Raw genomic sequence first — 17,806 nt, 5'->3', positions numbered from 1 at the left:
ACCTTTAGACCCACTTAAGGCCCATGGCTCCCATTATGTCATTTGGTTGATTCAGTATGGGCCAGCCCATTAATTATGCAGCATTGATAACCCCATGGGCCTGGTCTGGAGGAGAGACTTTTTGCATGTGGGGGGCTCCAGTGTTTTGCTGACCGACCTGGGCTCTACCATCTTCTACCTGTATGAACTCCAGCACGGGGCCTAATTGCAATGAGGTACTGCAATCGGGAGATAATTGCAGCTAGCCCACGTGGGCGAAAATTAGATGCAATGATATGTGTAAGACTCCTGCCACATGATGGGGGGGTGTCAAAAATTGTTTCACTTCATTCCATTTATTTTTCTAACTTTCAGGATTGCTAATGACTCATTTCTACCAAAGTGGTCTTTTGGCTGGTTCACGTTGTTTCCAATTTTGTGGAGAGAGTACTTAAAAATTCCTTGACGATCATACTGTCTGAAGTTACAAGTGGTGAACCCCAGCTCTGTTACCACAAAGCCCTATTAGCTTCAGATCATTTATCTTAGGACCCCAAAAATGGAAACCTGTGAGTCTTCAGACTTGCTCCCTTCAGCTCACACAGAACTTTAGTTTTTAATTTTTTTTTTTTTTACACATGGGGATCTTGCTATGTTGCCCAGGCTGGACTTACAGTGTTTTCAAAATGGGGAAATTCCACTAAAAGTTTCATGACTTCACTTGAAAAATCAAAAGGTCTTTTTTCCCCCCACAGGGAAGAAATTGGTTGGAGCTAAGCTATGGATGGTCCCTCCAGACAGAGCAAAATTTTCCATTTCTCTGCAGTCCCCCCACTCTCTATTGTCTCACTCACTTCGCTTACTTCTTATACCTGGCTAGTCCCTCAGGACTGTAAGATCATGTCTGTAGAAATGTTAAAATTCTTTAACATGCCACTCATCAGGAGGTAGGGTCTATGTCCTCTGCCACTGCACCTGGGTGGGCCTGTGACTGCTTTGACAAAATGAGTATGGAAGAAGTGACATTGTGTGAATTCTGAGGCCAATAAATGGCCAAAGCTTCTGCTTTGCTGTCTTGGGGCACTTTCTCCAGGGGAAGCCAGCTGCTATGTAAGAAATGTAACAATCCCAAGAGTGCCATGCTGGAGAGGCCATGTGCAGGTGCTCCTGAAGATGGCCCTAGCTGGGCTCCCAGGTGACAGCCATCATCACCTGCCAACCATCTGGGTGACATAACTTGAATCTGGATCCCCCAGCTCTAGTTGAGTCTTCAGATGATTGCAGCCCATTGAACATCTGACTGCAACTCCATGTGAGACCCAAATCTGTGGTCCACAAAATCATGAATAACACAAAATGGTGGTTGTTTTATCCCATGCAAACTTGAGGTGGCTTATTATATAGCGGAGATATTTGGAACAAGAATTTGTGTTGGGTCCATTTGATAGTCATCAAACTTCCGGAGGATACACTGGAAGATGATCTGGGTTCTTTCATTTTTCCAGCAGCTGTAGTGAGAACTAAGAGTCAGGGTGTAGCAGTAGGTTAATTCATCCATTCATTCATACATTTATCTATCCAACAAATTTATGGAGTATCTGCTACATGCCAGACATTTGCTAAGTGCTAGAATTTTGGCTGTGGATCAAGAGAACCAAGATTTTTGCTCTCAAGAGCTTTGCTATCTTACAAATATATAGTATATCAGGGGTGGTTAAAGGATATGGAGAAAAATGAAATAGAAGAGGAAAATAAGATTTGCTAAGGCATGGACGGGGGTTCTATGACTGTTATTAGTGGCCACCAAAGTATCTTACTATCCTATTCAAGTTTAATAACAAGAATAATGACTAACAGCAGCCATTTATTGAGTGCCAACTACCTATTGGCTTTTATATGTGTATTTCCATGTACATTTCACAAGTCCAGGAGGTAGGCACGATGATCCCCATTTTAATGGTGAGGAAACAATGATTTGGAGAGAATGAACTCATCATTGGCAGGGTGATGAGCACCCAAGACTGACTCCTATGCTCTGCTTTCCTCTAAACCAGTGGTTCTCAACCTTCCTAACCATAAAATTATTTTCGTTGCTACTTCATAACTGTAATTTTGCTGCTGTTATGAATCGTAATGTAAATATCTGATAGGCAGGATGTATTTTCATTGTTACAAAGGGGTCATGACCCACAGATTGTGACCCACCTATCCCCTCCCCACCTCTGCAGAGCTCCATTATCTGGGCAGTGAATCAGAGATCCAACTGATGATACTTTGCTTAGGAGAATATTCTCCAAGTAGATCCAGATTTTTCTAAAAGTTACAAAATCTGTGTGTGTGTGTTTATAGCTGAATAGTACTCCATGGGTAAAGGACACACAACTACAACATGGACTTTAACCTTACAGAAGCAATTCATGTAACCTAACTTAATGTATGCTCATGTTCATCAGAAATTTTAAAAAAAAGGACTAGGCAGAGAAAAAAAAGTCTGATGATGATTTCTGATTCCGCAGTGCAGTGTCAAAGGAAAAGGAAAAAGAAAAAGAGAAAATGATTCCCTTCGGAGAAAAAACAATCAGGAAATGAAGGGACACACTTGAAAGATTATGTATTTAATGTTTAAGCCTCTTCCTCTTGTCCCTCAAGTTCAGTTTAGCATCCGACTGGCAAAACTGACAATTTATGAGGATCTTGGGCAAGTAACCGTGTGAAACTTCCCTGTGGCTCTGGAGATGGCAGGCAATTCATCCTACAGACCGTGGGGCTTTTAGGGTAAAATAGTTCTCTAATATTTTTTCCCTTCTGCTCATGCTTTTCCCAAAGGGCAACAAATGGCAATAGTTTGCTGAGAAAGTGCTGTATATGGTCTTGAATGAGACTGTTCTTCCGCCTCGAGTCACTCTGTAAGAGAAAGGGGAATGATCAATTTCCCCCCACCCCGCCCTGGTTCTTTGCCCCTCAAGCCTGAGTCTGAGTTTTTAGAACTCCAGTGGCCATTCCAAAGCTGTCTCTTTCTTAGACAATCCATCTTTTTTTCAATCCTTCTCTTTTTTTCCCCCGTGGCCACAGAAGAGGAAGAAAAGTACCACTTTTCTTCTTTTTTTCCTGGTAATTATCCAGAGTTAGGGCTTCTGGGGGAAAAAAAATAAACCTTGGACAGGGGTCAGGATGGTGTGGGAAGCTTTCTTGGAAAAGTGTAAAGCAGACTAAGATGATATTGGCAAGGGGAATTCTGGGCCAAAGAATAGACCCTCCCTCTTCTCATCGCCAGGTCGCATAGAACTAACGGCTGCCAGGCCCCGTTCTGGATGTTTCTCGAATCTAGTTTTCCCTAACCCTCAAAAACATGGGAGGGAGGCATAATTGAATCACAGAGGGGTGAGGTGACTTGCTGAAGGCCTTATTGCTAGGCTAGTAAGTGGGGGAAAGAATATTCCAGGCATAGGACAAAGCAGGAGAAAAAGTCACAAAATCAGCTTGTGACTACTGCAGGTGACAGGCAGGCTCTGGGAGCTCTAACCCTAAAGGCAGTGGGAGCCCCCCAGGGATGTTTAAGCTGGAGAATGGCATCATATCATCTGCATTCTTGGAGATCATTCCGGAGGATGATCTGGAGGAGGACCCAAGAGGAGACAGGGTAGCCACAGAGGAGGATCTTGTCTCTGAGACTGTGGCAGGCAATGGAGGGTTTTAGAAGTAGAATGCAATAAGACCTGTGTCTTCAAGGAAGACACAGCCCAAGGGATGAAGAGCCTTTGCATCTGAAGGGAGATAATGTGGCCCTGGGCCACAGTGCCAAGCCTTGTGTGAGTGGAGTGGCCCATTCAGATCGGATCAACAGAGTCTTCCTGTTGGTTTTGCTTTGGTTGAGAGAAGCAAATGAACTTGCTAAACTCCTGCTTCATTCTTACAGATCTCCTCCTCTTAAGGGGTGTGTGTGTGTGTGTGTGTGTGTGTGTGTGTGTGTCTACACAGGAAGCACAACCATGGCCACCAAATCACGAAAGAAATATTTTTGACTGTGAGACACTACTTCCCTCCTACTCCAGCCAATTTCCACCAGCACTCAGAAGCTGTCACGGCACAGTCTGATGGTAGCCAGACCTGAATTCCAGTCCAAGCCCTGCCACTCCACGGTGTGACTTTGAATGGGTCATTTCCTCTCCGTGTGCCTCAGTTTTCTTACTCGAAAAATGGGGATGATTGTGCCATCTTCCTCCTCCTTGGGTCATTGTGAGCATGAGACGACACCTATTTATATATTAAACTCAGAGCCTGGTATGGAGGAAGCGCAAAATGAACATGACCATTATTTTTTGCCGGATTCCTAGGTGTGATAGCTTCAGTTCACAATCTGCCACAATCTCACAGTTGGAGAGCCATTCTGGATTCGACACAGATCTCAGTGTACAATTCCAGAAAGCTCAAATAAATAACTCAACTTGGACTGAGCTCAGTGGTCCAGAACATCCGATTCTGAAGCGTGGCCCTAGGATCATCCCCGGGAGGGCACAGCCTACGTGGAACTAGATCAGCAATACCTGGGGACTCAGTGCCTCATGACTGCCTTTCGTCATCTGAAGCCCACAGCTGAAATTTCCCAGTAGGGATCATTAATCACACCAGCCACTGATTCCACAGACAATGGGGCTGAAGCTACTTGGCAGACCTTTGCGCAGATATGGTTCTCGGTTATTATCCCTGATTCCAACCCACTCAGGGGAAAGGACAAGTGAACGCTCACTTTCCTGTGGTAACAGTGGGCCACTGTTAGAGGCAGATCATGGGTTAGCTTTGAACCTCACTTAACTCAGAAGCTCTATCCTTGCTTTCTCCCACCCTGTCCTTCCCCCGAAGGGTAGCAAATGCTGACCTGCTAGGAAATATTTGATTGGGCCGAGGGGGGTGAAAGGAAAAGGGAAACCAGTGTATGCCCCACATCCTCCCACACGCCATTTATTAATTCCAAGTTTCACCAAATGTTCACAATCACCCAGCAAGGCAGGCACTTTCATTCCCATTCCCACTTTAAAATGAAGTTCAGACAGGGGAAGTGAAGGGCCCTGAGACACACGGTAAGGAAGAGACTCAAACAGTACCTCATTGTACTTCTTCCTATTGATTCTCACAGTTGTTCCACTGTTCCATTTTAATAGGTGGGGACACGGAGGATAGATAATGTACTTGAGAACTCACAGTGCAAAAGTGGTAGAAGTAGGATTTGAACTTAGGTCTTAAAATGCTACACCTCAGGCTATTTACACTATAATCTACATCCTTTCTGCCCAAAGCGTGGTCTGTGAACCAGCAGGTTTAGCATTATCTGACACTTGTCAAAAATGTGGCCTCTTGGGACCCACCTAGATCCTCTGAATCGGAGTCTGCATTTTAACATGGTCCCCAGCGGATTGTGGGTACCCTGAAGTTTAAGAAGCAATGATGTACATGGTCCACTTTTTTTTTTTTTTGTAGAGACAGAGTCTCACCTTTATGGCCCTCGGTAGAGTGCCATGGCCTCACACAGCTCACAGCAACCTCCAACTCCTGGGCCTAAGCGATTCTCTTGCCTCAGCCTCCCAAGTAGCTGGGACTACAGGCGCCCGCCACAACGCCCAGCTATTTCTTGGTTGCAGTTTGGCCGGGGCTGGGTCTGAACCCACCACCCTCGGTATATGGGGCCGGCGCCTTACCGACTGAGCCACAGGCACCGCCCACATGGTCCACTTTTGCTCAGTGAGAACAGAGACACTGCGGCAGCAAGTCTCCAAAGATGGACCCGGGGATTCATCCCCTTTGCCAGGTGCATGCCACTCCTCACAGCAAGGAGTGGAATTCATTTACTCACCCTTGAGTCTGGGCTGGTCTTGTGATTGGCTTTAACTATCAGAATGCACAAGAGGCGATGGTATTGAATTTCCAAACACTTTGTACTTCCTGCCTCTGAGAACCTAGCTGCCATGCTGGGAGAAGCCCAAGCTACCTGGTGAAGACATATGAGTAGGAATTGAGGCACTGTGGTTGATAATCCCTTTTGATTATACACCCAACCCAAGCTGCAAGCCAGCGGAATAAGCCGTCTTGGACGTTCCATCCCAGTGAAGCCTTCAATGACCTTATCCCCAGCCAACATCACATAGAAAAGAAGAATCACCCAGCTGAACCCAGTCAACCCAAGGAATCAGGAGAAATAATAAAATGGTGGTTGTTTTAAGTCACTAAATTTGGGTAGTTGTTTATGCAGCAATAAATCATTTAAAGAGAAGTTGGTAGCTAGAAGTAGAATGCTGCCAGAATATCAACCTAAAACATGTAGCAATGGTCTTGGAACTAGGCAGAGGGTAGAGACCTGAAATGCTCAAGGAGGCTGGGAGGTCAATGAGGAAATTGCTATCAGAGGTAGGAGAAAATGAAACTTGAGTGATGAACTGCCAGGACAATTAGCTAAACTGTCCCCAGCAGGAGTGTGGAGATAGAAATGGTGCCCAATGAACCTCTCAATTGGTTAGGGAGATTTCCAAATAGACTACTGAAAGTGCCAGCTGACTTTTATTGGCTCAGAGGTAATATTTTTATTAATTAAAATTCAATGAAGTTAACAATTCAGTTCCTTAATTGCACTAGCCTGATTTCAAGTGCTCACAAGACACCCATGGCTTTTCTATTGAAGAGTATAGAATTTTATAAAGCGTCATCACCATCGCAAAAATTACTCCCATCCAGGATTAGTCAGGAAAGTTTGGGGAAGGATTACGCTAAAGCACTGGTACTCAAAGTGAGGTCTTGGGCCCAGCAACAGAAACATCACCCGAGAGCTCCGTAGGAATGACACTTCTCCGGCCCTGTCCAGACCCACTAAAGCAAAACCTCTGGGGGTGGGGATAGGAATCTACGTTCTCACCATGCCCTCCCTTCCAGGTCATTCTTATGCCCATAAATTTCAAGAAATAAGCACTCAACTAAAAAGAGTTAAGGAAAATGACTGTTTTATAGTTGAGGGAAAGGTTAAGGGAAACAGCCACCAGCAGAGGGGAAATAGAAGAGCCATCACTGAGCCCCAAAGAAAACTGGAGCCCTGGAACAGTGGCTATCAGGTGGCCAAGACACATACTCATTCCAGACCCAGGGCAAAGAAGGAAGGGTTGGCAGGAAGGGTAACCAATCCCCTCTCCCCCTCCTTCCTCTGTCCTCTAATTTTTTTAAAAACTGGAGTCCCTCTGGGTCCAGACTAATCAAAAGCCAGAGGACCGGGAAGTCTCCTCTGTACATGGGAGGCAAGAAGAGCATGGAGGATGTTCCTGGAAGAACAAGTGAAATCTAACCAGCACATGTGATTTTGATGCCTTAGCTATGTTCTTAAAAAAACATATTTGCTACATAGATGTATAAATATTAACATTAAAAAGATGTTAAAGTACAAGTGAAAACCACCTTATTTACAATGTGTTGGGGATCTGTGCTCTGGGAATGCTGTGTCATCATACAATTTTAAGAAAGAAAATAATCACTGTTGACATTTCCTTCCTGTTTATTTTCCCCTCCGCTCTTCTCTCTCCCTCCTTTTCCTTCCCTTTCCCCCTTTTCTCTCTCTTCACCCCTTCACCCTTCCCCTCTCTCCACCTTCTTCAATCTCCCTACCCATCTCTATATTACGTAACCACATTATAGTAAATAAAGTGTTGTAGCCCGTCTTTTTCATTTTAAGCTACGTTTTGAGCATTTCCTTGTGCCATTAAGGATTCTCTGAAAACATGTTTTTTTAGCGGCTGTGCAGATGGTTTAAAGATGATTGTTATTGTAAGCTGTCTCAAATCCTTTTGGGAAGTAGGTGGTGTACAATGCATAAATTATAAATGAAAAGCAAGTTGTTCTTAATTTTACCCTCAACCTCTAAAGTGCAGCAACTCTTTGTGCATCTGTTTCTCCAAAGCCATAGAGACAGAAGTGACAGTAACAATGGCCACGGAGGAGCCCCTTGGTGGGTGGTGGATGGGCCTTGACCTGGGAAGGAAGTCCACACCCCGATTCTGTCCGGTTTCTGACCATGTGACCTTGGAGAAATCTCATTGGTCAAATGAGGGTGATTGGACCATAAATGAAGTTGGGATCAGAGTCCATGCTTCTAAGTCTACAGATGGAGTTCCTTTTCCTCTGGTTGGAGCTGCCTCCAGATCTGTACCCCCATCTCTACCCCAAGCTCTTGCCACCCTGTCAAGAAGATTAGAAAATCCTTTCCAGGATTAATGGGAAAAGGGTGGCGCCCTGCCTTCTTGTCAGGCACCTCAGTGTACATGCTGTCCCTGGGTTACAAGCATTAATTTATTAATTGAGAAAACTCTGAGCCCACAGCACCCAGCCGTCCAGTTGGTATTATCGCACCCATAATTCAATACCCCATTCAGTGCCTGCTTCCTCCAAGACCCCTGCCTGGGAGCGAGGCTGGAGGAGCCAGCTCCCGTTGCCAGGCCTGTGCTGTGATCTGTGTCAATCAGGCCCATGTTCAATGTTCTATTGTCTTCTGGCTACACTCTGGGCATCTTTGTCACACCTACCTGATTGGAACTGCCAGCAAAGTCTATTATCCTCAACTCCACGGAGTCTCTGTCCAGAGGCTGTGTTGTATGGAGGGGGAAATTCTGCTCTAATGAGAACAAAGATCAGGACCTGACTGCCAGACTGAGCAGTGAGAGAAGAAATGGAGCTGGTGTCTTGAGAGTCTCCCATGAATTAGGAAGAGAGAAGCCCAGTAAGTCTTAGTGTTAGATAACAGGGTTTGATTTTTACATATTCCTCTAAGCACCTAGACATTGGATAGGAAATTTTATGATTTTTATATTATAGTGCATACGTGTTATATTTTCTTATGTAACTTATTTTGTTACTCACACATATACATACATATACATTTTTTTCCTGGGATAATAAAGTTACTAAAATAAGGAGTAATGACCATGGCTAGGAGGGAGCAGGTGAATTGGGAAGAGGGTTTAGAATGTGAAGATTAGTCACAGAATCCTGGCTCTGCCACCTACTCTCTGTGGCAGTGGTCCCCAACCTTTTTGGCACCAGTGACTGGTTTCATGGAAGACAATTTTTCCAGAGACCAGGAGGAGGGCCAAGGGTGCGATCCGATAGGAAGCGGAGTTCAGGCGGTGATGTGAGCTGTGAGTGATGGAGAGTGGCTATAAATACATATGAATCTTCAGCTCACTCACCCACTGCTCACCTCTGGCTGTGCAGTCTGGTTCCTAACAGGCTGTGGACCAGACTGGACTAATACCAGTCAGTGGCCTAAGAGTTGGGGACTGCAGCTCTATAGTATAGCCCTTTAAGTCCTCTGGCCTTGGGCCTCTGTTTTCCCATTTGTGAAGTGGGAATCATAACCTGCTGCTGTTCGGGTGAGTATGTGTAATTAGATTCAAAGGGCTGTGAGACTCTGCATTCCAACTTCTACTTTTCTATATGGTTCTTCACAAAGGATTGACACACACAATGACCAAGAGCTCAAGGATAGCGGTGAGGGAGGAAGGCGAAGGGGAACGGGTCACAGGGTCCTGCCTTGGTGGGGATGGTGGGCTGGCCTGGGGTGCAGGCAGAGCTGAAACAGGGATGGAGACTGGCTTTGACTTTTGCCCAGTGGCTGGCCACATGGAGGCACAGGGACAAAAGTAAATGAAAAAGATTTCTGCGCTTCACTCCATGAGGTAAGAGGATAACCCAGCCTATGCTGAGAATGAAGACCCTTTCCTCATCTTCCAGATGGGGGCTGGAGAATGCAGAAAGAAGGCACTTCTGGGGCCCATCTTGCTGGGTCAACCACCTAAAGCAGAAGAAAGCAAGTTTGTCTTTCGATGTAGTGACCTGTTAGATGACTGTTGGATGAAGAATTTCTGTTCATGACTGTTAGATGAACAATTTCTCTGCCTCTGGGTTTAGGTGAGACAGGGATGATGAGGATACAGAGGGGTGGAAATTCTCTCCTTCTCTGAGGAAGAGGCTAGAAATGTGTGCAGTGAGGAAGAAACACATCTGCCTTCAAAACATCCTCTAGGTGTGGTCCTTCTGTCATTGTGTTAACTGTCTAAGCTGCAGGTCAGCTGAGTGTGACTTTCCTCCTGGGGGAAAGGAGAAGCAGCCCAGCGAGGCAATTCTACTTCTGTTTTCAGGAGAATTTCCTCTTAATACATCGTTGGGTGTTTTCCTGGAACCAGCAAGATGGATGGCTCAGCTCTTGCCCACCAGAATTCTCTGAAATAGAATTATGATAACTCATTGATTACATGGAGGCTCTCTGCACTACATGGGCTGAAAATTCGTCTCTGTTTCCATCCCCACCTCACATAATACCTGTGATGTTGTGTGATGTGACTTCCCAGTTGTCATATCCTGTCCTGAAGGGAGACCATATAACCCTTCTCCAGTTGACTCCCCTTCTAATAAATTAGAGTTCAAAGAAGACAAAGTCTGAAATTCTCCTCTTCCCAGTTTTGTACTCTGTTTTGTCCTAGCCTGAGTAGTTCCTATTCATTCAACTGCATGAATAATAATAATAATAACAACAGGATTAGTAGTAATAATAGCTGTTCTATTTGATCACTTACTAGGACTACAAGCCAAAGACTATTCTAAGAATGTCACAGTATTAATTTATTCAATCCTCACAATCTTCTTATGAGATCAGTGCTCAATGTATTATCTTCATCTCTGTTTTCTAGATGAGGAAATTGAGGCACCGAGGAGCAGAAGTGATTTGCCTGAGGTTGCGTGGCGGGCTGTCCCCTGAGTCCACACCATTAACCACTAGGCTACATGTGCCTGTATTGGTGTTATCTGGGGAGGCGGAAACACAGAAAACAGGAGAGAAAAAGAAAACAAACTCCATAGTCTATCCCTCACCAGGATGCTGGTCACTTTATTCCAGTTGTGTGGAATTTAAGAGCCGTGAACTTAAACTCAGCTGGGAAGAATCTGCTGTGTAGAGGATGTTCCTGTTTTCCCCACCCTGGAGAGGAACCTTCCCCCATGTAGCCAGTTGCCTCCCTTCTCACAAAGTGGTTCTGTTCTATTTTATTTGCACTGGTCTTCCTGCTGCATTTGGATGATTTCAGAGGTGGAAGTCCCAAGTCTTCCTTGAAGACTTCTTTTCTTGAGAGTCCTGCCCACATATTTAAAGCCTCAGTCTCCATTTCCCCTTTGCAACAAGGGTTTCTGGTCCATTGGAGCTGAATTGAGTGTGGATTTTACTGAGGACAGATCTTGCCACAGGTACCTCATAATGGACAACTCTCTAAGCGATGCTTATGACAAGTGTCTTGTGCTGTTCCAGGGTTCCATTTCCTGCTCTTGTCTCTATTTTTCCTTCTTCAGCTATAACTAAGAGATTTACATCAATTCAAGGAAAGTCAATTGCTGAATAGCAATTTTTAGCAAACTGGCTTTTAGGGAATTGGTTTTTATTGTACTGGTTTGCTTGATTCCACATCTCATAACTCATAACTCGTAGTTTTTTTCTCCATAGAAGGAAGAGAGAAAAGAAGGAAGGAAGTATGGAGGGAAGGAAGGAGGGAAGGGAAGGGAAATAAGGGAGGAAAGAAAGAAGAGAAGGAGAGAGGGGGAAAGGACCATCAGTCCTGAAGTACAGGTAACAAACTCATTGACTGAAAAACTGACAACGCCTAGCTCCAATTTTAAAAGAAAAGGACTTCTTATGGATACATCTAATTCCCTGAAACTGCTAAAATTTTAGCTCTTGTCCCCAGGAAAGTCTTTCTCCTAGTTCATTTTTTTCTCCTTAGCTTTGCCATTATCCACATATGACAAGACCAAAATCTGCTTCTAAAGGTGACCCCTGAGTTTTTGCACAAAGTTAGTGTCTGCCATGTGTCCTTAGAGTTTTGGGTTTTTCCTACACCACAATCCAATAAACTCAAGCCTCTGTAAACTGCTCTGCAAAGGACTGGACACTGTAAGGGCTTAATAGCTATGATGATCGGCATGACATCCAATTATTTCAGGCAACTATTTATTGAACTCCCAGTACATGCTGAGCTGTATACTAAGCTCTGTAGATGCAGAGTTGAACAATAATAATTAAAGTTAATTTTTATTGAGTACTCAGTGCATACCAAGCACTTTCCTCCATGCCTTATGTGGATTAACTCTCTTGATTCCACAATCACCCCATTAGGAGCTCTGGAGTAAGCCTCCAGAATGGTTTGCTGAACCACTGGTCTCCACTACCCTTCCCAGCCCCTCCAGAGCCTGCGGTCCAGGCTGGGCCAGAAGTTTGGGTGTCAGGGCTGAGTAGTGAGGGATGTAGGAGGCCCTGGGGAAGGGGACCGCCTAAATCCTCTTCTCAGAATCACCATGTGCAGACAAGTTCTTGAGATGTCACTAAACTGAATTGCTCCTCCACAGACTCCACTTGCTCAGCCTCCATCCATAATTTCATAACCCAAACAGCCGAACCACGAAGGAGGCGGCTTCTTGTTGTTGCTGCACCATCTGTTTTTCTGCTTAATGTGTCTTCCTGGGGAACACACAGGAGCACTCCACTCCGCCCATCCCCGCACCCGCTGTCTAGGCAGCGCCGACAACAGAGCTCTGGAACCCTCCTCCAGTGGGCGTGTAGGACCTTGGCAGTCCCAGCCACGTGTCAAGGTCATGCTTCCCTCCACACTTTTGCCTGCATGTTTGTGGAACATTCTCTCTGCTGCATATTCACGCCTTCCTTGCCCTCTGTGCTGAGTTCGGAGCTCACTGGTACTCCCAACTGTTTAGATGACCCCCTGTGAAGTCCCCCTCAGGCATGGGCATTTTGAGTCTAAGATTCCTACACAGCACCCCTGCACACCCTCTCTGATCAATCCTAATCTCCTGGGAGGTGCCTGTGGCTCAAAGGAGTAGGGCACCAGCCCCATATTCCAGAGGTGGCAGGTTCAAACCCAGCCCTAGCCAAAAACTTCAAAAAAAAAAAAAAATCCTAATCTCCTTTTCTTCATCTAGCCTCTTTGCCAGCCTTGACTTAGGACTCAGTTTATGTGCCTCCAATGAGTGAGGAGACCAGTTCTCTCCTTCCTCTACCCTGCCAGCCCTGTCCCCAGGTGTCAGCAGGGGCGACTCTACTCCCCTGCTGCCTTCTCTGTGTGTCAGGCTAAACACCTCAGGCCTCGCTTTCTCTCACACCTGCGTCTGATCTGCCAGCAAATCCTGTTGGCTTCACCTCCATACAGCCACAATCTGACCACTTCTCATCGCCCCCCCCCCCAACCTCATGATTATCTCCTGGCCCGAGCCACCAGTGTGAATCCCTGGTTGTTATGACAGCATTCTAAATGGTCTCCCTGTATCCACCCTCACTCCATAAAGGCAGAATGAGTCTTTAAAAAGATAGTGTATCTTATTTCTCCTCTACTCACATCTATTCAAAGTAGAGTCCAGGGTGGTGCAAGGCTTTACACATCAGACTCCTGCTACTTTGGGCCGCAGCTTCCAACACAAATCCTCACTCTTCCTGTCTCAGGGCCTTCCTGGAGGGTCCCTGGACTGACAAGAATGTTCTTACATCAAGGCCTCTATGCTGTTGCCTCCTTGAGGGATATTCTTCTCTCACATCCCCTCAAGGGTTCCTGTAGGTCTCTGATCAAATGTCACCTTCTCTGAGAGTCTGCTGTCATTTCTATACCCTTCATTGTTTATTGCCCTACATAATACTTCTAACCTTCAGCATATTGTATATTTAGGTGTTTTTCATTTTCTTTCTCTCTCCCCTCAAAGCTCCATGAAAGTAGGGACTTTGTTTCATTCTCTGCTCTATCTCAGGGCCAAGAACAGAGCTTGGCACGTGGTGCATTCTCGGTAAAGATGCAGTAAGTGCCTTGGTCTGAGAGGTGGGAACTGAGGCTGTGTGGCAGATCTTCTGGGTTCTAGTCCCTGCTCCACTTGTTAGTTAGTATCTGGTTCTCTAGGACAAGCTATCTAACTTCTCTGTGCATTGGTTTCTTCATCTGTAGAAGGAATATGCATTGTTGATATGATTAAATGAGTGACTACTTGTGAAACATTCAGACCAGTGTTTAAGAAAAGAAAACACAAAACATCTCAAACCATTTTTGTTCCTTGTTCTCATCCAACACAACATTCAACATGGAATTCTTCTGTGATCAATGTGTGCGTGGGTTCCCTATCCACGAGCGGCAGACAGCAATTCAATTCAGTTCAATTCTGACAAAATCTACCTGGAAATAGTGTCAGATCCCGCAGATTGAGGGCTTAGTTTCCAAGACTGTCCTCCACCACTTAGATACCTATTACGAGTCCAGGCCTCCAGGACTTCTGACCAATGGGCTTCAAGTTGGGGTTCCTACAACCTCTTCTTTGCATTTGATTAATTTGCTGAAGTGGCTTCTTTGCATTTGATTAATTTGCTGAAGTGGCTCACAGAGCTATTTATGATTTTTTTTTTTTATTGTTTGGGATTCATTGAGGGTACAAAGAATTAGGTTACATTGATGCATTTGTTAGATAAAGTCCCTCTTATAATTGTGTCCCACCCCCAAGAGGTGTGCCATGCACAGTAACCCCCCAGGCCCCTGCCCCTGTCCCCACTTGCTAATTCCTCTACTTCCCCCTTGTATTAGCTCATCTGCTGCCTTCATATTAGAATTGAGTACACTGGATTCTCGCTTCTCCATTCTTGTGATGCTTTACTGAGAAGAATGTGTTCTACTTTCATCCAGGTTAATACTAAAGATGTAAAGTCTCCATCTTTTTTAGTGGCTGAATAGCGTTCCATGGTGTACATGTACCACAGCTTGTTAACCCATCCCTGGGTTGGTGGGCATGTTTGCAGTTTTATTATAAAGAGTGTTACAAAGCATACAGATGAAGAGGTCTGCAGGGTGAGGTGTGGGGAAAGTGTGCAGGGCTTCCACATCCTCCCTGGTTCCTCCAGGAATCAACCCTCCTGTATTCCCCTCTCCCAAAGCTCCCTGAACCCTCTTCTATTGGCCTTTTAAGGAGACTTCATTGTATAGGCATGATTGATAACCCATGTGGAAACATGATTGGACAAAAAGGGTATGATCTAAACCCACCAAGGTCTGTCTGTTCAGACTCTTCTTGTCTTATGTGTGCAGCATTCCTTCCTCCAGGGCTGCATTCCCCACCTCTTGGGCCACAGACTGGTACTGGTCCACGGCCAGTCAGGAGCTAGACTGCCCAGCAGGAGACGTGTGGTGTGTGAGCGAGTAAAACTTCATCTTCATTTACAGCTACTCCCCATCGCTGACGTCACACCTGAGCTACACCTTCTGTCAGTTCAGGGGCATCATTAGAGTCTCAGCAGCTTGAACGCTACTGTGAACTGTGTGTGTGAGGGATCTAGGGCATGTGCTGCTGCTTCTTTTTTTTTTTTATTATTAAATCATAGCTGTGTACATTAACGTGATCATGGGGCACCAGACACTAGTTTCATAGACCGTTTGACACATTTTCATCACACTGGTTAACATAGCCTTCCTGGCATTTTCTTAGTTATTATGCTAATACATTTACATTCCACATTTACTAAGTTTCACATGTACCCTTGTAAGATGCACCGCAAGTGTAATCCCACCAATCACCCTCCCTCTGCCATCCTCCCCCCTCCCTCACCTCCCATTTCCCCTTCCCCCTAGTCTTAGGTTGTAACTGGGTTATAGCTTTCATGTGAAAGCCATAAATTAGTTTCATAATAGGGCTGAGTACATTGGATACTTTTTCTTCCATTCTTGGGATACTTTACTAAGAAGAATATGTTCCAGCTCCATCCATGCAAACATGAAAGAGGTAAAGTCTCCATCTTTCTTTAAGGCTTCATAATATTCCATGGTGTACATATACCACAATTTATTAATCCATTCGTGGATTGATGGGCACTTGGGCTTTTTCCATGATTTAGCAATTATGAATAGGGCTGCAATAAACATTCTGGTACAAATATCTTTGTTGTGATGTGATTTTTGGTCTTCTGGGTATATGCCTAATAGAGGAATTATAGGATTGAATGGCAGATCTATTTTTAGATCTCTAAGTGTTCTCCATACATCTTTCCAAAAGGAATGTATTAATTTGCACTCCCACCAGCAGTGTAGAAGTATTCCCTTTTCTCCACATCCACGCCAACATCTCTGGTCTTGGGATTTTGTGATATAGGCTAGTCTCACTGGAGTTAGATGATATCTCAAAGTAGTTTTGATTTGCATTTCTCTGATGATTAAAGATGATGAGCATTTTTTCATATGTCTGTAGGCCGCATGCCTGTCTTCAGAGAAGTTTCTCTTCAAATCCCTTGCCCAGCCTGTGATGGGATCATTTGTTCTTTTCTTGCTTATACGTTTGAGTTCTCTGTGGATTCTGGTTATTAAACCTTTGTCAGAGACATAACCTGCAAATATCTTCTCCCATTCTGAGGGCTGTTTGCTGGGCATGTGCTTCTTATGAGAATCTAATGCCTGATGATCTGAGGTACAGATGAGGCCGTGATGTTAGTGCTGGGACTGTGGAATTGTGGGAAAACAAACTCAGGGCTCCCAGGGATTCTGGATTAGGTGAGTTGTATGATTAGTTCATTATATATTACATTGTAATAATAATAGAAGCACACAGTAAATTTAATGTGCTTGAATCACCCCAAACAATTCTCCCAGCCCCTGATCAGTGGAAAAACTGTCATCCATGAAACTGATCCCTGGTGACAAAAAGGTTGGGAAGCAAGGCTCCAAGGTATGGGGCAGGACTCTCTCTGGAATGAGGGTCTTATGATCTACAATCAGGTTAGTTTACTGAGATTCTATTTCCTGAGGCCAGCTTATAAGGCACCCAAATGTCATAACAAAAGACTGTGATGAATGATATGGGAGTTATGAGCCAGGAACTATGGATGAATAAGTATAGAAATTAAAAATATAAAAACTCATAATATCACAACCAGTGTCCAGCACATCCTTCCTGTGCTCTATAAATGTTCACGCTTATCACATGGTAACCAATTACTTTATTATGTGCTTAGATGTTGAGGAAGTCTCTTCTCCCAGCTAGAGCCTAAGTCTTGTGAGGAAGGTGTTTCAACCCTTGTATATCCCTTATGTCTGCTGTACAGTAGACACTGAGTAAATATGGAGTGAGTGAGGGCTGAAGGGATGTCAGGCTGGGCTCGATTATTTAAAAACTCCTCTGCATTGCAAGATGCTCCATTTGGGAATAGTTGGGAAGGAATTCAAATAACCTTCTCCATTAGATGGTGACGGATTGTTACGAGAAGTGGCTTTTAGAGAGCGTAGCCCTCCACCTGGGAATTCTGCATCCTTCCTGGGGGGTGGGTGATTCTCCCCTAAGTTGCTAGTCACACTTGAAACCACTCAATAGCCCTTGACGCTCACTGTCACCTGTTCTTCCACTCTAGCCTTAACACTCATTTCTCTAGACTCAGGCAGCAGTTAATTTAAGGTAGCAATTAAATGGAGCCAAATTGCTCTTTAAATACCATAGACCATTTAATGGAATAGCTTTGGTCTGCCAAACAGAATTAATCCCCAACACGAGAAAAATGCTCCAAATGCATATATGTGTGCTTATGTGTATTTTTTTCACTTCTGAAAATAAATGGAAAGATTTTATTTTAACTTTTTACTATGAAAACTTTCCAGCACACTCAGGAGTAGAGAGAAGCATCTAATGAATTCCCATGCACCCAATGCTCAGCTACAGCTCCCAAATTCCTCTTTTTTTTTTTTTTCCTGCCTGGAGTTGGCCAGAGTAAATCCTAGATATCATACTATTCTACTGT

At 44.6% G+C, this 17,806-nt stretch overlaps 1 pseudogene; it reads right to left on the bottom strand.

The window, feature by feature from the left end:
• LOC128562029 (glyceraldehyde-3-phosphate dehydrogenase-like) overlaps positions 1 to 17,806 on the bottom strand; it is an 84,527-nt pseudogene that overhangs the window by 3,619 nt on the left and 63,102 nt on the right.

This window comes from Nycticebus coucang, chromosome 12 (genome assembly GCF_027406575.1).
Source record: "Nycticebus coucang isolate mNycCou1 chromosome 12, mNycCou1.pri, whole genome shotgun sequence".
In the NCBI taxonomy this organism is placed as follows: domain Eukaryota; kingdom Metazoa; phylum Chordata; class Mammalia; order Primates; family Lorisidae; genus Nycticebus; species Nycticebus coucang.
The sequence above is the reverse complement of the archived record's forward strand: the minus strand, read 5'-3'. Positions and strand labels throughout refer to the sequence as shown.